This window comes from Sapajus apella, unplaced genomic scaffold, assembly GCF_009761245.1.
Source record: "Sapajus apella isolate SASKATOON/1434 unplaced genomic scaffold, GSC_monkey_1.0 scaffold53, whole genome shotgun sequence".
NCBI classification, from domain to species: Eukaryota; Metazoa; Chordata; class Mammalia; order Primates; family Cebidae; genus Sapajus; species Sapajus apella.
The window spans coordinates 5322013-5344287 of NW_022436993.1; the positions used below are offsets into that span (position 1 = coordinate 5322013).

The 22275-nt window shown below is 44.5% G+C and overlaps 1 long non-coding RNA gene and 1 pseudogene across 1 annotated transcript; one reads left to right on the plus strand and one right to left on the minus strand.

Moving 5' to 3' along the window:
- Positions 1-4679: 4679 nt before the first annotated feature.
- Positions 4680-7252, plus strand: LOC116527099. The gene is made up of 3 exons (XR_004258385.1): positions 4680-4764; positions 5028-5032; positions 7214-7252. It is a non-coding gene; the product is annotated as an uncharacterized LOC116527099 (long non-coding RNA).
- Positions 7253-17337: 10085 nt separating this feature from the next.
- Positions 17338-17430, minus strand: LOC116527280 (annotated as a pseudogene).
- Between the last annotated feature and the right edge of the window lie 4845 nt (positions 17431-22275).

The following is a 22275-nucleotide window of genomic DNA, read 5'->3' on the forward strand; positions in this document are numbered from 1 at the left end:
CACACACACACACACACACACACACACACACACACACACACACACACTGTATGCCTTTATGCAGGACATTTTTTAAAACTTAATGAACTTATATACTTTTCAGAAAAATTTTGGCATTTACTCTCTCTTTATATAAGCCCTGGAGGAGCCCTCCAGAGATCTGGATCTTAGCTTGTGCCGTTTTATAATGTCAGCAAGAACTACGTTGTAGGTGGGACCAATACGGGCTGGCAGGGGCAGCCAAGTACCCTTGGTGACTCCCTTCCATAACAATTTTAAATGGATGGCATTGGATGAAATGCTATTTCCTGGATGAAGTCAATATTGAACAAAGTTTAGAGAGATTCAACAATGTAAAACACATTTAAAATCTCTAAATACTCTTGAAAACCACCACATTTTCTACGTTGTCTGAAATTTCACAACCTACAGGTGACTACTAACATTTTGGTCTATTTTCTTCCATTTTTAGTTCTATTTCTTATAGTTTTCACTGGACAGCATCTCATAATTTCTCTATCGCTTTACTGGCAGGCTTTAATGGTGGCATAATTGTTCATCACATGGCTTTACTGTTGGGTAATTTCCTGTTCACTGAGCACCACTCACTCCATCTGGGAACTCACAGTTCAGTTCGTGCTTTCTGCATCTCTTTGACTGCCTTTGTATTCTATTTGTGGTCTGACTTTATTCTCTGCTTGGTAGGCCATTATTTTGATTCCCTCCAAATTTTTCTACCTCTTATCAGTAACACCTTTCACTCATATCAGGGGTTCTGAATATTTTAGGGTAGTACAGTGGCATTGTTTCTCTTGTTCCCTTAAAATTCTGTCTAGAGCAAAAACTCTCATCTGCTGGGTTAATCTGTGCTTGAAGAAACATATTCCAGAGCACACCTGGTTCAAGCACAGAAGTTCCCAGCATTAGTCAAGAAACATTAGGAAAGCTGCCTAAAAACTCAAGTGTACAGTTTTTCTGCTTATGCTTTCCAAGAAATAGGCAGCTGCATGCCCATAACTGTGCCTCTGCTTCTGCATATGCAAAAGGAAATTATCCTAATATTACCTCATTGGGTTATTGTGAGGATTAAGTGAATTAACAGAGATAAAGCACATCAACAGTGCCAGGCACATAGTAGTAATTACTTAGTAAGTTTTTTAGTAGTAGGTGCCCAGTACATGATGAGAATGGATGTACATGTGTCATCATGAACCTGCTTAATCACACAGGAGTCGTTCTTGGTGTTGGCCACCCCATCCTACCTCCTGTATTCTTAGTGGACAGTAGCCACAACTATATCAACAAATACTGAGTCTAATTCACTGTCCACACTGGAAGATGCAGTACACCTCTGTTTAACTATTCTCACAACTTTTGGAGCAGTCAGGATTAGGTCTAGTTACAGCTTTTTGTTAATGTTCCTGGATTTAAAGTGGGGGCCAGAAAAGTAGTTCATTGGCCAGGAATGGTGGGTCATGCCTGTAATCCCATCATTTTGGGAGGCTGAAGTAGGAGGATCACTTGAACTCAGCAGTTTGAGACAAGCCTGGGCAATGGAGTGAGACCCCATCTCTACAAAAATTTAAAAAGTTATCATACCTGTGGTCCCAGCTACTCAGGAGGCTAAAGTGGGAGGGTGGCCTGAGCCCAGGAGGTTAAGGCTGCAGTGAGCTGTGAACACACCACTGCACTCCAGCATGGGTGGCAAAGCAAGACTCTGTCTCTAAAAAAAAGGAAAGAAAGAAAAAGAAAAGTAGTTTGCTTATACAGTATAGTCCTCTAAGAGAATCATTTGTGTAGAGGCAGAGCAAGGTGCTCAGGGTGGTGGAGGTGATGGGGGTGGGGGTGTTCTGCAGGCCAACTCTTCTCATCTCCCCTCTGCAGTGTCTCTCTGCAAGTCACCAGTTAGACTGACTCCAAGGCTCTGAGTGCAGGAGTCCAGGAGGAGCTGGCTCTCCCACTCTAACTCCCTCATTGTCCCCAGCTCTGCAGAGAAGCCAAGGGTGTTTATTTCACTTCTTATCTGAAGCATAAGCCAGGCTTGTTATAGGACACAGTTGCTTCACAATCTGCTCATTCGTCTGTAATCAGTGAACCATATTGATAGCCATTTCTCTCCTCAATAACAAGGGGACTCTTTCCATTACTGGGATTGAGTTTCCTTGTGGGACCTATCACTGGACCTGTCATTTCCATGGGCCTCTGATTTTTCTGGATCCATATTTCTTTAATGAAAGCTTCACAACTTTATTAAAATAATTTTTTAATTTTGTGACATCATTTAGATGATAATCTTTAAAAAACAATGACAATGAAGTATGGGCGACTGCTGGAACATCTAGATGAGCACCTTATGACTTGGTCCTACCATGGGGCATGGACCGAAATCTGGGCTTCCATTCATGTTTAATTACAGGGTGCAACTTTAATTACTGCAGGCTAAAGAAAACACACAGAGATTGTGCTTGTGCCTAGAAAAGGTGAAACAGACACACAGCAAGCTAGACAGACGAAGCTATCATACTAGTTTAATTAAACTGGGGTAGAACTATCCCATGGCACACAGTGGACTGAAGAGAGGAACTGATGCCATGTCAGCTTTGTAGGTGGCATATGTCACTATGACAGAGTCATATTATCTATCGTATTAAATGCAGGTTAATTTGAATTTTACTGATTTACATAACTCTTTCATATTAAATTTTGTTTGGCTTTGTAGTTATCCAAGAGCAGTGCATAGAAAGAGTTTATTCTAATGTTCTAAGTGTTTGTAAATACTTAAGTAATTTCATATTAATAATAATTGAATGTGCCACTGAGAGCCCATTAATGTTTTTATTGGTTCCTGTTTTGTTTTCTATGAAAAAAGTGGAGATTTTATACACAAGTACATATATATGTGTATGTGTACAAAAATATACACACATGTACACACATGAATATATACACATATTAAAGTCAAGTTTGAGAAATACTGTTTCAGATGATTACCAAATACCGATGTTTGGCTTCAGGAGGTAGAGAGCAGAGAGGAATGAGGACAGGGAAGGAAAGTAAAAAGGAAGTGAAGTAAAATAAGAGGGAGAAGATTCAAGAGGAAGAGCTGGAAAAGTAAGACACACATCTGAAAGGGCAGAGAATGGAAACCATGGACATTTGACTCACCGAATCTGTAGTCGTTTGTTCTTGGATCCGCTACTTAATCTTGCATAGATTTGTTTCATTGGCTAGAGAAAGGAAAAGAAACAACAATGACGTCCTTAAGGACTGTTGTGGAAAGTAAAGTAAACGATTTATGTTAATTATCTGATACACAGCAGGCATTCAATGAATGCCAGTTCCCGTATTCCTTCCCTTACACTCAGTGGCTAATCAATAAGTTTTAAATCAAATTTCTGTAAAGTACAGAAGAAAAAAAGAAAAGAAAAAAGCATACATGAGAAGTGATATTACAGGGATCCAAAGAAGAACTGGAGGGTTCTCCTACACTGGTATCTTTCACCTTGAGCCTTGATTATCTATATCAACTTAAAAGTTCTTTCTTTGACTATACACCTTGCATTGTTTTGGATAAGAGTTCTGCCTTCTGTAACAGGTATCTAAAGATAAGAGTGATTAAAAATAACGTTTATGTCTCTCTCATGTAATAGGCTGCGCAAAGGCAATCCAAAGTTTATATGATGACTACATGGGTTGGAAGTCCAGGTTTCTTGCAGCTTGTTGCTCTGAAACATGCTCCTGAAACATGGCTTCCATCCCTGAGTTTAAGATGGCTGCTCCTTCTTCTACCATCATGTCTGCATCCCAGCCAGCAAGATAAAGGAAAGGACACACTTTCCTTTATTTTAAGAACATGACCTGAAAGTTGCTTACATCAAGGCTGGTCACAGTCAATTAGCCTGAGCCATCACATGGCCACATCTAGCTGCAAGGGATGCAGACAGACAGTCTTGAGGTTGCTAGGCATGTTTCTAGTTAAAACTTGGAATATTATCAAAGAAAGAGACAAAAGTAGTGTGTGTTGGGGAGATGGAGATCAGCTGTGCCCAACGCACCATATCATTATCCGTTTTTGAGTATGACCTCTTGAGAATATTTATATATTTTAAATTGCACATAAACAAGACTAGTAATACATTGGGTACTTTTTTCAACATGCACAAAAGGAAATTTTAAGAAGGTGAGTAAAGATATAAGTTCTAAAGTTCTTCCTGTACCTCAGTAGATGATCTTATTTGCTTTGGAAAGTACTAGCCTATATAATGCTGAACAATCACTTAAGTTTGTTTTCTCTTTGTTTTGTTTTGAGACAGGGTCTCTGTCGCCCATGCTGGAATTGCAGTGGCACGATCACATCTAGCTATGTCCTCCGCCTCCTGGGCCCAAGCCATCCTCCCACCTCAGCCTCCCAAGTAGCTGAGACTACAGGCACATATCACCACATAGAGCTACTTTTTGTAGAGATGGGGCTTTACCATGTTGTCCAGGCTGGTCTCGAACTCCTGGGCTCAAGTGATTCACCCACCTTGACCTCCCAAATTGCATGAACCACCACACCTGGACACTTAAAAGTATTTTTTCAGCAGAATAATCTTGTTGCTTTTCATCATTATATATGAAGCTATAAACACAGAAATACTGAGAAAATATCACATCACCCTGTTTTAATTTATTTATTGCTTTAAGGAATGTGTTTTGAGCATCCACTATGTTCAGGTCACTGTGTTACATATGTGGAAATATGGAGATGAGTATGTGCAATCTGTCCCCCTTAACATGTTCTTGGTATAAAGAGGATTAATTAGATCCCGTTCAGTGAGGGGGCTATATTGAGGTATAAGTCTGTAAGAATGAAGGGACAGGAAGAACTTCATAAAAGGAGCAATGTTGGCTGGGCACGGTGGCTTATGCCTGTAATCCCAACACTTTGGGAGGCTGAGGCGGTGGATCACAAGATCAGGAATTTGAGATCAGTCTGGCCAACATGGTGAAACCTCATCTCTACTAAAAATACAAAAATTAGGCAGGTATGGTGGTGCGCACCTGTAATTCCAGCTACTCAAGAGGCTGAGGTAGGAGAATTGCTTGAACCCAGGAGGCAGAGGTTGCAGTGAGCTGAGATTGTGCTATTGCACTTGAGCCTGGGCAACAGAGCAAGAGTCCACCTTGGGGGAAAAGAAAAAGGAACACTGTTGAGCTAAGCGAGTCCTGAAGGAGCATGACCACAAGAGGAGGGGCAGAAATGTGCTTCTGGGAGGCTGAAGGTATTTACAAAGCCCGGGGCTGTGAATAGCCTATGGATTTCCCCAGCAAATCCGTGGGCTCTTAGGGACTCAACCCCAAGCACAGCCCGGGTTCTGCACCTTCCAGTGTGCCTTTTTGCATCTCCTTTCTTAGTCCTGCCTCCACACCCCAGCCCCATCCCAGACATGAAGTGGCCTCATGGTGAACACATGGGTGCCCCACCAAGACCTGTGTCTTCAAAGAATGCCCAGTGCTCCAAATTATCCTTTTGCCCTCTTTAGAAGCCAATTACTTCAGGGCCATTGGTCTCAGCTAGAGGCCATAAAGGAAAACATCTGCTCCCCTAAGGTATGAGCAACACAGAGCAACCACGTCATTCCCTTCCCAGCATTTGATTAGTATTCTTGAAAGGTAATGCTGTAAATCATGGGAGGGAATTTTTTAAATCTGGCATTTGGGCCTTAGTGCAGTCATTTGAAGAAATTTTGGGGGTAGACAGAGATTTCCTCATGTCTATTGAATCTCACTTTTATTTGGCCTTTGCCAGCCCTAGAAACAGATTTCCCTGTGTGCACCTCATGGTAGAATGTCTTTCTGTACCCTTACACACTCCTGATCTTGGCCTTTTTTATTTTCTTTTCTTTTTCAGAAGCTTGTTGTCTACTACACCTGAGTAAAAACCCTTTGTAAAAATCCAAGATGGTGCTATGAATATATGCAGAGACTCCTAAAAATGTTAAGGGATGTCCCAGATGGAAGCAAAGCTGAGAATGCATCATCTGTTATATAATATTTCCCTGCCCAGATTTAAAATGATGTAAGGGATTTATGTTGTCATTGGCCTTAGAGGTCCCCAGGACTTAGAGAGTACATGTCTTCTTCAGCTGAATAAGTTTGAACAGAGAAGAAAGGAAGGTACATATAGATCATTTTATACTTTCTGGATGCTTTACACACACACACAAAATTAACCGGAAAAGCTTCCACCATACCTAGGTTGTGGGAGCCAGTAGAGCAAGCCATAGATACTCTAGTTCTTCCAGGCAGATGATAGCTTATGCTTCTCTACCCCCTTCAAGGTGAAATGCGGCTCCATGACATGCTCAGCGAATGAAAGATGTGTGAAAATTACATGGTACCTCTGGGAGGAAGCTTTAAGAGCCAGTACACAGTTTATCTCTTTTGCTTCCATATTCTGTAATGATTGTGGACATAAGTCTTGGGTCAGAACATCTGTCAGCTGGGGACCTGGAGTGACTCTGACAAACAAGGTTCCCCTGCAAACCTTCATAGAACGGTAACCTGGACCAGAAATAAACTTGTGTTGTGTGAAGCTGCTGAGATTTGGGGGTTGCTACTGCAGCAAAACCTAGCCCATCTGACATACATAGGTTGGTACATGTAGTATTCTGCACCTAGTGTCATTGCACAGAGACGCAGTACCTTTGTGTATTAGTTTACAATCTGTTGGTTTTAAGTAGTGGAAGCCAATTTGAACTAAGTTAAACATTTAAAAGAGGCTTTGTCATGGAATACAGAGCATCTCCTAGAATCTGACAGCAGGAATGTAGTGAGGCCTTAAGAGGCAGCAGTGCCAAATGTTGTAGAAACGGAAGATTCTCCCCTGATACCTATTTTCTCGTTCCTTTAGTAATGGCATCCCAGGATTGTAGCTGGGCACATAGCTACCCAGAATAAAAACCACATTTCCTGCTCACCATGGCAACTCTGTGTGGCTATAAAACTAATTTCTAATTAATGGATTGTGACCAGAAATGAGGTCAGGCTTTGGGACTGAATCTTTGAAGGGGAAATACATGTCCTATGTTGTCACCCTCTTCCCACTGGTTGGAATGCTGAGGCAATGGGAGGAGTTGGAGCAGCCACTTTGAACCATGAGTTGAAAGCTACATGTTGAGGATAGATGAGCAAATATATAAAAGAAACTGAAATCCGCCACATCATTTAGAGCCCATACCAGGTGTGGAATACCTATCCAGCTTTGTTTTGTCTTTGTGAGAGGTAATAAACTTGCACTTCATATTTTTAACCTTTTTAAAATAGAGCAGCTAAACTTGTATTCTAGTCAACACACCATGATCTAGAAAGATGGCTGGACATTTTCTCCATCTTTCCTGTGCTTTCTCTTTCCTTCTGCACATCTTCATCCTTTTTTTTTTATGGTCAGCTTTCTCTGATTTCCAGTTACTCCGCAGAAAACATGGCTGCCTCAAAGAAGCACTATGTTCATGTATATAACAGATTTATTAAGCGCCCATTCTGTGCTGGGAAGTGTGCTTGGAATATCTCTTCTATGTACTGTTCTGTCTGTTGCTAGCATTAAGCACTAGCAACAGAACAGTACATAGAATGGATTCTTTTTTCCATGGAACATACGGAGACATCATGAGGAGCAGAGGTAGACAGTAACATGAAACAGAAAGATCTTCATGAAATTTGAACAAAAAAATTATTTTAAAAAGGATTTTTATTAAGGATGAAGTAAAGAGGGATGTTGAGGATGGAAATGTAGATGGGATCTACAGCAAAGAACACCTTGTAAACTGTGTTATGGAGATTGGCATTGTATAGATAGTCATGTCCAGACTGGATAAACCTTACAGGGGTATAGGAAGAAACTATCAGAACTATCATCTATATTTCTATCTTTTTTAAGAAAAATTGTGTGTCTTGTGCATTCTTTATAATACGTATAGCCGATTTGTATAGTAGCACGTTTATAACTTACATATAATTAATATGGGAACAGAGAGCTAGCAAATGGTTTTACCCAGGGGGATAGCATGGTCCAGTTTACCAATTAGAAAGCGCACTTGGGGCTATGGTGTGGAGAATGGATGGAAGCAAGGCAAAATTACAGGTAGGGAGACCAAGAAGGTCATGGCAGCAGAACAGCTGGGATGTTATGAAGGCCTGAGGTCGGTGGGGACTGGACAGACTGGAGAGAGATTTTGGAAAGAGACTCACTAGAACTTCTGAACTTATGGAATGTGGGACTTGGAAAAAGAGAGAAGAAAATATGATACTAAGGATTCCGCTTTTGCCATCAGGATGAGTGGGGTGGGCCTGTTACTGCAATTTTAGGTAAGCTAACGTTTGTAAATTGGCCCTAAATTGGGGGACATGGAAATTGCTGGTGAAAATGATTAAAAACAGTTTCAGCATGAGAGTGGGGTGCAGAGTGATGAAGTCTGAATAAAGGCAATGAACTTAACTGAGACATCTATCTGGGGAACTTATTTAAAAAGCAGCGTTATGAATGTGGTAAAACAAAGAGTAGGGGTAATTTTTCATTATTTTTGAAGATGGGAAAGACTTTCACCCTGTGAGGGATCTATTCTGTCCCTTTATTCTCCTCCCAAACAACCCTTTTCAGACACACACCCATCTTCCTCATCCTTGTCCAACTTCCTTATTCCTGGACCAACTTCTGTTACTTTAAGAAAATCATTTTCTTTGATTTAGTCAAAAACAAATTCTGATAATTGAAGACACATACAAAAGTAATGACGGTGGTTGACTTGCATTAAGGAAAGGAAGTTTCCAGCTAATATTAGACAAGACAGACAAGCCCTAAAATCTTTTGAAGTTCCCTTTAGACACACCCAATATTTCTGTCTCCTTCATCTGTTCTTCAAGTTGGCCCTGAGTATTATGAAACAGTAGTTCTTGTGCTTTTTCTTTTTCTGTATTTTGGCCATGTGAAGAATTTTCCGGGCTTATCTACGGAGTAAACTCCATTCACAATTTCCTCCCCAAGGAAAAAAAGTATTTCAAGGTTTTACTTTAGAAGCTAGCTTGAGGGGGAGGGGGGGAGTGGGTTGGGGGTTAAGTTCTTGGTTTGTCAGGGCTTTGGGGGCACAGGGGGTACAGGAGTGACCCACTAAAGGCATAGCTGTTGGTGCAGCCCAAAGAAGCTAACGTACCTTCCAAGGTTTCTTCTGGGCCGGGAATGACTGTGGCATTGGAGAGGTCAGTGAGGAGAAGGCCACACTGCTGTTTAACCAGGAACAGCTGTGAAATACGCCTGGGCTCAGGCCCTTCTTTGCACGGGAAGATAAACAAGGAGAGGGCAGGCCTACTTGGGAAGTTCAAGTTAAATTCTGGCAGGCCTCTGGTTGCCCAAGCAGCCCAATATATGGGCAAAATGCTTCTTCCCCTGGCACAGCGCTCCCTCCCCGGAGAGGTTCGAGCCTCCTGTGACCTCCTTCTGCCCTTAGTCTTGAAACTGAACTGGATTGGGCAGCCAGGCCTCTGCAGCTTTCTCTGCCCCAGCCCCTAGGACCTCTGTCTGCATCCCTGGCTTGCTGCTATGGCTGCAGAGGAGCAAGAGCGAAACCGCGAGAGTGGCTGGCGCAGGCCAGGCCGAGGCCCCTCCTCGGCAGGCCTAGGCCCCTCCTCGGCCCCCTCTCGGGCGGCCCGCCCGCCCCCTCCCGGGGCGTTTGTATTGCAGACACCTGCAGCACGGGCGGCCGCCGCGATTCCTGACACAAGGCGCTGGTACCTGAGCCCTTGACTGGTAATGCACCATAAACGGCTCCTTTCAGGCCCTTTCAGTGCGGGAGCGCGGAGGTCACCGTGTCTACAAACCCCTCTGTGTCTGCCACGTCTCCTGGGCCCTGGGCGCCCGGGCCTCCAGTCGCAGAGTACGCCTGCCCGTGGGAATCCCAACACTTGTGCTCCGCGAGGCCGGCTGGACGGGGGCGGGGGAATGGGACCACCCGGCCCTCCCCCAGCCCGGTCTTCCCCGCCCTCTCCGCCGCCGGTTCATAGAGCGCAGCGAGTGGAACGAATTGGGTGCGCAGTCCTCAGACGCTGGCGGAAATCAAATGATAAGTCGAGGTGAGACACCCGCTCTCTGCCCCGCAGCCGACGCCCACCCCGCGGCAAAGGTATCAAGCGGTGTCCTGCCCTCGGCACCACGAGCGGCGGGGTGACTCTGCCTGGGCCCCCTCGCGCAGCCAAAGGCCCGGCTTGCTGGGGCACGATCCCCTCTTGGCGCGCACAGCCCTCCAAGGCCAGGTGGGGTTGGGTGCGGTTGTGCCTGTGGCGCAGGTGCCTCCGTGGCTCCGACCCGGGCCAGTGCAGTCGGCAGTTGTGCGCGTCCTGGGCTGGCGCTGGCGCCTGACTGTCACTAGCAGCGGCGGTGGCGAGGCAGCCATTCGCTGCTTCCCAAGCACGGCGGTGCACTCAGGGTTTGGAGCACCCGGTGCTGAGACGCGAATGCGCATAAAGAGAAAAGTGTTTCCAGTGTTTCCCCAAAATGGGGAACAGGGGAGAAGGACAGCTATCATGCAAGACCGCCAAGGCCACCTGTCTTTTTGCCAACCTCACTGCCTTCTTTCCCTCTGGCCTGGCTCTGGACAAGGAAAGGCGGAGAGAGGGGGCGCGCCCTAGAGCCAACCGCACTTGGGGACAGCAGGCGGCGCTGGCCCAGGCCCCCCAAGCCCAGCAGATGAACCCTCGGCCTGCAGGGGACCGGGCCGGAGGCCAGGGGAGCGGCGGTGTCGCCGGAGGGAGCGCACAGCCCTAGGCCGGTGCCCCGGCCCCGCGCGCCCCCTCCTGGGTCCGCGGGGAACCCAGGTTACCTGGGGAGCCGGGCTTTGTCGGCCATACTGGCTCTCCGCAGCCCCAGAACTAATTAAACGCCTCTTTTGGCCAAGGGAAGCCTCACGCCGGACGGGGGTGGGGGCGTGTGGGGGCGGCATGTGGGCACGGGAATAATCAACTCCATTCTTGCGCTTCTACAAAACCCGCGGCGCAGCTAGAAGTGAACAGCGGCCGCCTGAATGGCGGTTTCAAAAGGCGACACCTGCAAGCGCTGCCGGTTGTGAATTGAATGGAGTCAAATGCGGCGCCCGCTCGTACCTGAGCCGCGAGCTATTAGCGTCAGGCGCGCCCGGTCGTCCGGGCAGGGAAGCGCGCTGCCGGGCCGCCCGCGCTGAATGCAGCAAGCTGCGGCGCGGCCGCTCCATGGGAATGTCGCCACTTGTGCTGCTCGCAGTCGGGAGGGGGTGCGCTGCCCTTTCAGAGACAGACACAATTAGGCAAAATGCTCAATGAACATTATAAATGACGTGCGATCGCTCTGCAGATTGCCTGGCAAATCAAATTATATGGTCGCTCGCGGGCGATTTCCATGTGCTTTTAAAACTTAAACAGGTATTCGCGCATTAAAAAAAAAAAATTAGGGGGTGGTGACTCAAGGATTCCGGGGTAAAAAGTGAAAGAGTCGGTGTTGAATATTCACACATCCCCTTTGTTGGCGACTGACTTCACAATGGGCTTGGAGAGGGGGTGCGTTTGGACGAGACACATTTTTTACTGTCTTCCATGCTGCAGAGGGAGGCACCAGAAGTTTGCATTTATTACAACTCACAATTACAGTGGGACTCTTTTTTCTTTTAAGACTAAAATTCTTCTCATAATAAATGACTTGAAAGCTACTGTCATTGTAATAAGATTGAAGAAACATTCTAATCAGATGGAAGTGCGCCCGGGTGCACTTGGGGAGGTGGCGGAAAGAGCCCTGTGCTTCTCGCTGGCACCGAGCTTTAATCCAAGAGGGAGCTGGGGAAGCGAGGGCTCCGCGCTCTGCACAGCCCAGAGTCTTGACCTCAGACACAGCCCCAAGGCTCCCCGTTGTCTTTTGGCCTCCCGGTGGTCCCCCAAGCTCCAGGAAGAGCAGCGGCACGGAACCAGCGAGAGAAGATGTGATGGGTGCAGTGCGCCCAGGGCAGCTCTGGTAGAAACGCTGGGAAGGGCGCGAGCACCCCTGCCACCCTTGGTCCTCCCCAGTTTGGCCCTGCGCTCTGCGACTGGCGAGCGTCGAGCATCGGAGGAGGAGGGCAGCTGGAGGCGCCAGGATTGCTCGGACCCCTGCAGAGGCCAGGAGCCACGCCTCAGGCGAGGGGCTGTCAACGAGCAAGAGCAGAGTTGATTTTGGCTTCAAAAAAAAGGAAGCAAGGAAGCAGCAGCCATCCGTGGCCTCACACCCCTGCAGACCTCCATGTTATTTTTGATTTTCTACTCTTTTTGTTTTCAGATAATTGGGATGGAGGGAGGGGCGAATAATTGCGGATCGTGGTGACAGTTGGTAAATATATGCATCTTGGTGAGGAAAGACAAGCAGAAAAGAAGATTGGAAATCCAGCTTTGGGGTTTGTCTTTGTTGGTGACTCACTGTTATCTTGGGCAAGTAGCTTAACCTCTCGGGCTCAGTTTTCTCACCCATGAAATAGGAGCCAATGTCTGATGTGTCTTCCTTGCAGGATTTTCATTAGGACTTTTATTGGGAATGGCAATCTTTTGCGTAGATTGTTTTTGTTTGCCTTAAAGTCAAAAACTATACATAAACCTCAAGGATAAAAAGGTCCTTGGGAGGATAAACCTCAGAAACTCGGAGACCTGAGCCCTGACATTCCTCCACTCCCAAACCTTGTGAAGGAATCGTTCTTTGTTGGACTGGAGGAAAGGAATGCTCTTCCTAAGTGCTTCCTTGTGCAAAGAGGGACTGGGTCCCTGAGGATTGAGGAGAGCAGGACTCAACCAACGTGTGGACCATCTGGTAGTGTGTGTGCGAGCTTGTGGGTGCAGGTGTGTAAGGGGGCAGGTTTCCAATACATTGGACATTTTCATTTCTCCTTGTCTCACACTTGTCCTGCTGGTACCAATGGCCACTTCGTGCAAAGCAATGAATGAAGTTCAATTCATGAGTTAGGAAGGTGCATTTCATTGAGAAATAACGTTTTTTATTGCAGTTCTGGGCATGAGAGTCCCGGAATGGCGAAGGTTCTGGGAGCCCCGTGGAGCCAGGTGCGCTGGCCTTGGTGCTGAAGGTAAAGGCCGAGCCTGCGGAGACAACCGCCTCAAACCATGAGCCATCTGCTCAAAGCTAAAAGCAAGGGGATCACACCTTTTTAATACCTCCCGTCCAGGATATGTGCTTGTTTTCGTGTTGTGTGTGTGTGTGTGTGCGCGCACCCGCATGTGTATGTGCACACCCGTGCGTGAGTGTAATGAAAATAACCTGAAAGTACCGTGTCTAATAAATTTTAGTTAATCGAATGGACATTTAGATACCTTTCTCTCAATATGCTCCATGACTTACTTATTCAATTCCATGTGGGAAAACTTTTACTAAACAATAGTCATACAATGTCTTAAGGATACCTGACTGTTTCTCACTTTCTTTTCACCACCTGATTGAAACATTATGGTGGATAAATTTCAGCTAAGAGCAAAATTTATCAAAGACCAGAGTGGTCCATTCAACATTTCTCTCTGATGATATTTAAGTTCTTCACTGCCTCTGCACCCAAAATGGGGTGATTCCATCTTAGGAAAGAAGTGATTGGGACAGAACCATCTTGGAAAGGTACATGCGGTTTTAATTAATGAACTTATTCTGAGATCTCTAAGGAAGCTCACTTAGTACTGGGTTAAACCCAGTGATTAAGGCTTCATGTATGCCATTTATGGAAAAATTTTCCTTGGGCTAAAATATGGTCAAAAGACGAAGGACCTGTTCTTTTCATTTTTCTGTCACAATATATTTTTTTGAAACAGAGTATCAATCTGTCACTCAGATTAGAGTGCAGTGGCATAATCACAGCTCACTACAGGCTCAAATTCCCAGACTCCAGCAATCCTGCTGTGTCAGCCTCCTGTGTAGCTGGGATCACAGGCACTAGCCACCAAGCCCAACTAATTTTTGATAGAGACAGAATTTCACCACGTTGCTCAGGCTGGTTTTGAATTGCTAAGCTCAGACAATCCACCTGCCTCAGCCTCCCAAAGTGCCAGGATTACAGGCATGAGCTACCATTCCTGTAATATCATACTTAATAGTTAAAACTATATTTCTATCCCACTCATTCAAAATAGATATCAAGTAGCATGTGCAAATATATATATTTTAACAATATAAGAAAATAAGTAAATGAGAATATTTGGCATGAAAAAATAAGATGTAACTGGAATTAAATTCTGTACACTCGCTAGAGATGCTCTAAATTTTGGCTCCAAACCTCCTCGTTGTTGCAAAAAAAAACAAAACAATAATAAATGTCATGATTCATGTTGTCTCAGATAAAAGCAAACTGGTTTCTCACAGAAGAACAACTGTTTGCAGTACTGACATCAGAGAGAAACCTCTTCTATGCGTCCCCGTAAAATGATGTACCCATAAAATAAAAAGTGACCTCAACAGTGTTCCTAAAGCAAATAGATCTGAGTTGTGTGAGCTAGCTTTTATTTGTGTCCGTCATTCAGTGAAGCCCTACAATATCGCTTCTGTTGGAGTAAGAATAAAACTGGCGAGAAAAAGACCTGGCAAGCACCGTGCTCACTCATACCCTTACTGGGATGTTGGAATCTTAGCACTGGGGGCAAACCATCCTGAGAGTCCTTATGCTACAGATGTTGCAACTTCTGAAATATCTGCAAAAAAAATACTCTGGGGACCTAGCCTGATATTTAAGGTAAAACAAATGACAGTGACAGACTTTGGAAAAGAGGAGGTGTTACTGTTAGTGCTGGAACCATCAAAGCCATCTTTGGGCCAGTGCTCCAACTTCAGTACCTATAAAAGTCATCAGCTTTAACTTTACATTTTTAGGCCTTAGAGATTATGATTTGGTGGGTCTAGTAGCATCAGGGAAAAAATGGTGGTGTGTATATTATATGTGTGTGTGTGTGTGTGTGTGTGTGTGTGTATGCATATATATGTATATATGTGTGTGTGTATAATTTTGTAAAAAGCATAATTTTTATAAGCACCCTAGATATGCAATGAGACCACTAAATTGTTTCCTTCTTCCCTTGTATAGAGCTAAACTACAGTTTCTGGCCTCTCTCGCAGCTGTGTTGGACTGTGTAATTGAGTCCTGGTTAATGGAATATAGGCAAAAGGGGTGTACATCACTTCTAGCATTAGTCCCTAACACTACTCTTGAAATCCTCTAAGTTGGCTTTTTCTCCTCTTGTCCTCTGCCACTTTGGTACAGAGGATCCCAGAGGGGACTCTGAATGCCCTTAGTGATGGAAGAGACATTAGATGGAAGGAAAACTGTGCCCCAGAATGAGTGTGTAGGGAAGATCACCCTTTACAATCTGCAGCAGTCACTGAGCTATGTAATGAGCAATAACTACACCTTTATGCTGTCAGCTACTGAAATTTGGGGACCGTTTGTTACAGCCTCTAGCTCTTCTTAATATACCAGGTGATTCTAACATAGTCCAATAACCACTTGTGGAGAAACACTACCCCAAACAAAACTGTGGAGAAGCAAATGAATCTGCCTTCTGGTGACAATTCCTTAGCTTCTGAGAACTCAAATGGTAACAATTTCAGGAGTGGCAGCAATCCAAGTGAATGCAAGATTTGGGATCAGTGCCTCTCTAATTACAATTCGTAAATGTTGCCTCTTCATAAGTTATACCCGGAAGTCACAATTTATATGGCACTATTTTATTTCCTGAATATTTTCTTCCTTTTATGCTCTCTGCCTTGATCCTGTCACCACTGGGAAGGATAGATGAGCTTCAAGAGAAAAGGAAGGAAGAGCCTCAGGTCTGTAGAGCCTTGATCATGTGGTAGACACTATACTGAACACTTTTCATGTATGATCTCCCATTTCATAATGAAGACTCTAAAACCTTGGAATTGCTGTGCTGGCATTAGGGACTTACTGATGAACTTCAAACGCTGCCCCTTTAAGGAGTTTGGCTGGGTGACATAAGTACACCTAAGCTATGCCTCTCAGTGGGAAGAGAGACGAAGGGGCACGAACTCAATCTGAGTGGTATCGCTGGGCTGGAAAGCAGTTAGGGAGGGGCTGTGCTCAATGCTGTAGACCAATTGGCTCAGTTCTGCAAGGGACTATTCTAAATGGACACACAGTAGGCCTGTTCAAACTCATTAAGATCCTTGAACTCTGACTTGGAAAAAAGGATGTGCATTTTATTAAGAACCTTATAAAGGTAATATTTTTGGCAGCAGAAACTCCATTTCTAAGGATCGGTTCTAAGGAAATAATTTGAAATTTGGAAAACACTGTACACAAAAAGCTCTACTATGACACTATTTATAAACAAAAAAGAGGATACAATCTAATGCTGTTTAAGTGGGTAAGTCATTTAATGATGCATGAAAATGATCATGCAGAGGGCTTGAACTAACTTTGAAAATGCAGAAAAGATAATGTTAAATGAAAACTATTAAAATGTAAATTTGAATTAAAATGGCCATCTAAAATGAAAATGAAAAATAAAACATCAAAAACGAGTAATAGAAAAAAGGTGGAAAGAAATATACCAAGGTGTTCATACTATTTTGTCTTTGGGAAAAAGAATTAGAGGTCATTTTCTCCCCAACTTTTCTAATTTTTTTCAAATATTCTCTTATGCTCATGCTTATATTTTATAATGGAAAATCAAAAAATAAAAATTTTAAATACAAGGAATTTGCTTTTAGAGAAATAGTTTAGAAAAAAATTTTAAACTGTAAAAAAAATTGTGAAAAACAACAGACAGACAGAAAAATGTATGAAACACACAACTCAAGGCTTTATCACAAGACAAGCGCCACCAAGTTCAAGAGCTAATACTGCCAGTGCCCAGAAACCCCGGTTATATCCTCCTCAATCACCATCGCCTTTGTCGTCTTCAAGAGTAATAACTGTCAAGCGTCCATGGTCTCTATTTGCTTCCTTTTCTTCAGAATGTCTGAATCCTTAAACTTGAGGATTTATCTACCTTTCGATCTTTATGGAGATGGAATCGTAGAATATTTCTTTGTATCTCCTTTCTTTTTTTAACACTATAAATGTGAGGTGCCTTTATGTTGTTGCATGTGGCAAAATTCTTTAATTGCTGTATAGTGTTGCATTGTATGAATGCAACATTACGTAGCCAGCATTTTCCCATAGATGTTTGCAGTTTGGACTGGCTGCCGTGAACATTCTTGTCCACGTTTCTTAGTGCATGTGTGCAGTCGTTTCTTTGAGGCTAAACTTAGGAGTTGAAGTTCGGGGTCATAGGACATGCATATCTTTTTCTTTTTATTTTCATAATATTCCTTCTTATATGTATCAAAGCTCATACCGCACAATGAGCTCTGGGTTGCAAAAGAATTTATTTTTTGCATCTGCCTAAGAATATGCGTATCTTTAGCTTCAGTAGATTTAATGCTGAACTGTTCCCCACAGTGGTTCTAAGAGTTTACACTCCCGTTAGCAAGAAGCATGTGTGTTAACCCTTTAGAGTTAACCCTTTAGGAGACTCCAGGGGATTTGTTTTTAGTCTTTTTCTTCTCAGGGACAGACTGGAGAAAACCTCTTTATCGGATTAGGGATCCCCAAGGCTCACAGTAGATATTGACATTGCGATATACTTGTCAGCTCTGAATCTAAGCTGACCATGAAGTGAATCTCCCAATTCAATTTAAAAAAACCCACCCCACCAGCCACAGAGCTGAAGCGCACTTAGAAGTAACATTTGGGCAAAGAGTTAGGTACTAAGGAATAAAGTTCTGGATGTGAATGGAACACACGAATAAAATATCTTTCAATAATTCTGAGTCTGGGAGCTTCAGGAAGCCATGGATGTGGTAATGGGGCTAAACCAAGAATTTTCAATATTAAACACTTAGAGAAATCAAATATTTACTACAGATAGGACTGGGTGGGATTTCTGAAGCTCCCTGGCTTTGTTTTGACCTGGAATTCTGTAAACTCGTGATAGCTCTGGCTACATCATGCTAATCACAAGCTTTGGTTGGAAGTAATATTTATCTCTGATTAACAGAGTTAGGAAAATTAGCTTTAAATGGACATGTGTATAGTCTCTTAAGCCTTGGAACCCATGGGGCTTGTGCAGTTGAAGAGACTAGGGAGCACTGAAGGTTTATCATGAGGAACGCAGGTGTGCTTGGCAACCCAGAAATGTACTCACACCCGTCTGTCCAACCTCTCCTTCCTGGCCATTCTTCATTTTTTAAAATGTTTAATATTTAATTTACTTTTAGAGATGGAGTCTTGCTGTGTTGCTCAGGTTGCTCTCACTTTTGGCGTCAAGTGACCCTCCCACCTCAGCCTCCCGAGTAGCTGGGATTCCAGGTTCCACCATGTCTGGCCCTCTTTGGCCATTCCCTGCTCTCTAGCACAGACTCTCAGCAATGGACCCCGTGGAGGATGACAAATTTTACTTCTGTTCACAGGCATAGGGGATTAGCAGCATCTGACTAGCCTGTTATACCAAGGCAAAAGAAAAATCAAGGGGATGGCATATGCCATCTCTGTCAGATGCATCTTGGGGGGCAGAATGGATGTCACCATATGATGAAAAGAAAAATCTAGATTAGTTTTCTGCAGCTTCTGTAGCAAATTACCACAAATAAAATAGCACAAATGTATTATGTAGCAAGTTTTTTTGTTTGTTGTTTTGAGATGGTCTTACTCTGTCACCCAGACTGGAGTGCAGTGGTGCGATCTCAGCTCACCACAACTTCCATTTTCTGTGTTCAAGTGATTCTCATGTCTCAGCCTCTAGAGCAGCTGGGACTACAGGCATGCACTACCACACCTGCCTAATTTTTATATTTGGTGGAGACAGGGTTTTGCCATATTGGCTAGGCTGGTCTGAAACTCCTGAACTTAAGTGATCTGCCAGCCTCAGCCTCACAAAATGCTGGGATTACAGGCGTAAGCCTTGCACACAAGCCTTACTTTATAGTTTTATAGATTAAAAATCTGACATGAAGGCTGGGAGGCAGTGGCTCTGGCCTGTAATTGCAACACTTTGGGAGGTCAAAACAGAAGGATCACTTAAAGCCAAGAGTTTGAGACTAGCTTGGGCAACAAAGTGAGACTCTGTCTCCACAAAAATAAATAAATAAATAAAGGAAAATGTAAAATTATTAATCTTAAAAGTCTGACTTGGCTCTCGATGGACTATAGCCGAGTGTCAGCAGGGATGCCTTTCTATCTGGAGGCTCTGGGGGAGACCCAGGGAGATCTGTTTCTTTGTCTTTCAGTTTCTAGAGGCTGCTCATGTTCCTTGGCTTGTGGCCTCCTCCTCCATCTTCAAAGCCCAGTAACACTACTGCATCCCTTGGACTATCTTTCGCCTACTTATATCTCCATTTTCCTCTCTTTTCTTCTTTTAAGAACAGCATGATTTCTTAGTGCTGCCAGGATCAGCCAAGATAATCTGTTTTAAAGGCAGCTGATTAGTGACCTGAATTCCATCTGCACTCTGTGCCATGTCACCCAGCATAGTCACATATTCCAGAGATTTGGGCGTGCCCATATTTGGAGGCCGTCATTCTCCCTGGCACAGACTCTTGGTAATGGGATGATTAATTGATGTGCTGTGAGCTGCAAAAGAAAGAGAAGGCCAGGGGTGGAAGTGAGGGAGGACAGGTTGAGCCTCCAGGTATAAAAACAGCTTCCCCCACAACCCCACTTCTTCCTGGTGAGGCACAGAACAAAGGAGGGTGAGCAAGCCCTGTAAATGATGCCACCGCACATTGCAGTCCTGGAAGCCACGTCCTTGGGTTTCATGAAAAAGCTCCATCAATTTCCAGACATTTTCAGGCAACAGTGGTTGCTGGACACTGATGTGCAGAGTGCCCCTTCATGGTGGTGTATTGAACCTTCTCCCCTTGCCTCTCAGGAGAGACCTAGTGTGAATGTGGCCTCCAGGAGTGGAGGTCCTAAAAACGCCAGAAGGAAGAATGAAAATGCTAGAAATCAGCCGGTCCTAGCAGCTAAAGTTGGGCCTTCTCTATGTAGGTATCAGGCCTGAGCGCATTACATGCATTGCCTTAATCTTTGCAAATGTAATCACTGTCTATTATTATGCCAATTTACAGGTGAGGAAAAGAGAGACACCCTTGACCATCACAACCCTGCAGTCATGGTCAAACACGGAGGGCCAGAAAGGAGAGCTGGGCACCTCTGGGTGCTTTGTCAGCCAATGCTTGTCTTTCCGAAAGAGGTTGCTTTTCTCTCTCTCTTGCTCCTCTCTTTTCTTAGATAGAGTCTCACTCTCTCACCCAGGCTGGAGTGCAGGGGTGTGATCTCCGCTCACTGCAATCTCCACCTACCAGGTTAAAGCGATTCTTCTGCCTCAGCCTCCCAAGTAGCTGTTACAGGCACCTGCCTCTATGCCTTGCTAATTTTTGGTATTTTTAGTAGAGACCAGGTTTCGCCATGTTAGCCAGGCTGATCTTGAACTCCTGACCTCAGGTGATCTGCCCGCCCCAGCCTCCCAAAGTGCTGGGATTACAGGCATGAGCCACCACACCTGGTCAGAGGTTGCTTTTCTGTTGCATTTCCTTCACCTTTGCTCAGCAACACTAAGTGCATTTGGCTGTCTGCTTGCCCTCCCTGCCAGCCTGGCAAATGGAAGTGAGACGTCATTACATTCCTAATTGAGCAGATTAAAAATGCCATTTCCCAGGGGCTGATGGCAGAATTGCCCCCAATGCCACCTGGCCCCTTTGAGGCCCCAGTGGTGCTGAAACGGGGCTTGGGGATCAGAGATGGCCAGGGGATTTAGCTGTCCTTTGTCCCCAAACTCTCTTGTTTGGGTGGGGCTGCATCTGTCGTGGGGGGCGGCTGTCCTGTAATGAGGCCTGTGGCTTGGCTGTTTCTGCTCTCTGGCCTTGTTGGCAAGGGACCAGCCTTTTTTGGATGGGTGGGAGCCTCATGCCCTCTTTTTGAAGGAGACTGGTCCACATTCTTGAGATGGGCTCTCCAGACCTTCCTTCTGAGTCTTTATTTACAACTGTGGTTCTCACGGATCTCTCCTTCACAACTAAGGTAAGGTGCCTAACTCCTACCCCCAGCGCTAATTCAGTTTCTGCCATTTCCTGTTTCAAATGATTTCATGTGTGTTGCCTCCCAACTTTCTTTCCCTTTCCTTCCCTCTCTCCCTCCCCTTCCCCTCCATTCCTCCCTCCCTACCTTCCTTCCCTCCCTTCTTCCCTCTCTCTCTTTCTCGCTCTCTCTTTCTCTTTTCTTTTCTTCTCTTTTCTTTAGATAGGATCTCCCTCTGTCACCCAGGCTAAAGTGCAGTGGTGTGATCATAGTTCACTGTAGCCTCAAACTCCTGGACTCAAGTGATCCTCCTGCTGCAGCCTCCCAAGTAGCTGGGACCACAGGTGTGTATGGCACCATGCCCTGCTATTTTTTTTTTTATTTAATTTTTTGTAGAGACAGCGCTCCCCTGTGTTGCCCAGGCTAGCCTCAAACTCTTGTCAACTAAGTTTCTTGAAGGCAAATACCAGTCTCATTCTCTGGAATCTCTTCCTTCAGTGACATCAGTGCTACAGCCTACCAGGGACACAAATAATTACTGGAAGAAGGGGGTGGGATTGGCTAAATTATAGCAAAATTAAGTTGTTTACGTTGATTTCCAATATATGTAGACCTTTGGTAGAAATAAAGCACCAGAAACTTCCGAGTAATACATATTAATCATAAACATGCTTTATCAAAAATGCTTTTCCATTCTAGATTTTATCCTTTAAAACAAAAATTCATGTCAGAATTATTTTTGTCTGCTGTATCAGTACATCTTTTTTGTCTTGAGAATTTGGTGTTTTCTCCTTTCTAAAATGAGAACTCTTTAAGTAATCCCATTGTCTTTCTGCCAAGGGGCTCAAAGGTAAAATCTAAACCTAGTCAGAGCAATAGTTATAAGCCACATTTTCCATTCTGGCCTCCTCAAATTATTTTCGGTAAGGGATGGAGTGCAAATGACGAAAAGAAAAGCTGATGTTTTGGGAGGTGTTGAAAGCCAGAGGTAAAGAAGCATGATTGGGAGGTGTTTAGAAATACTGTATCTGCTCCAATTTTGATTTTCTACTCTTGAGGCTCATTTGATTCCTGGCTCCCCCGCCCCAGCCTCAGTTTCTTTTTTGTTGGTGTGTCCTCAGGAACCCTGGCCATTTGGCACCAAAGCATACCTGCCCCGCCCCACGCCTCTACCCTCAAAAGCCCC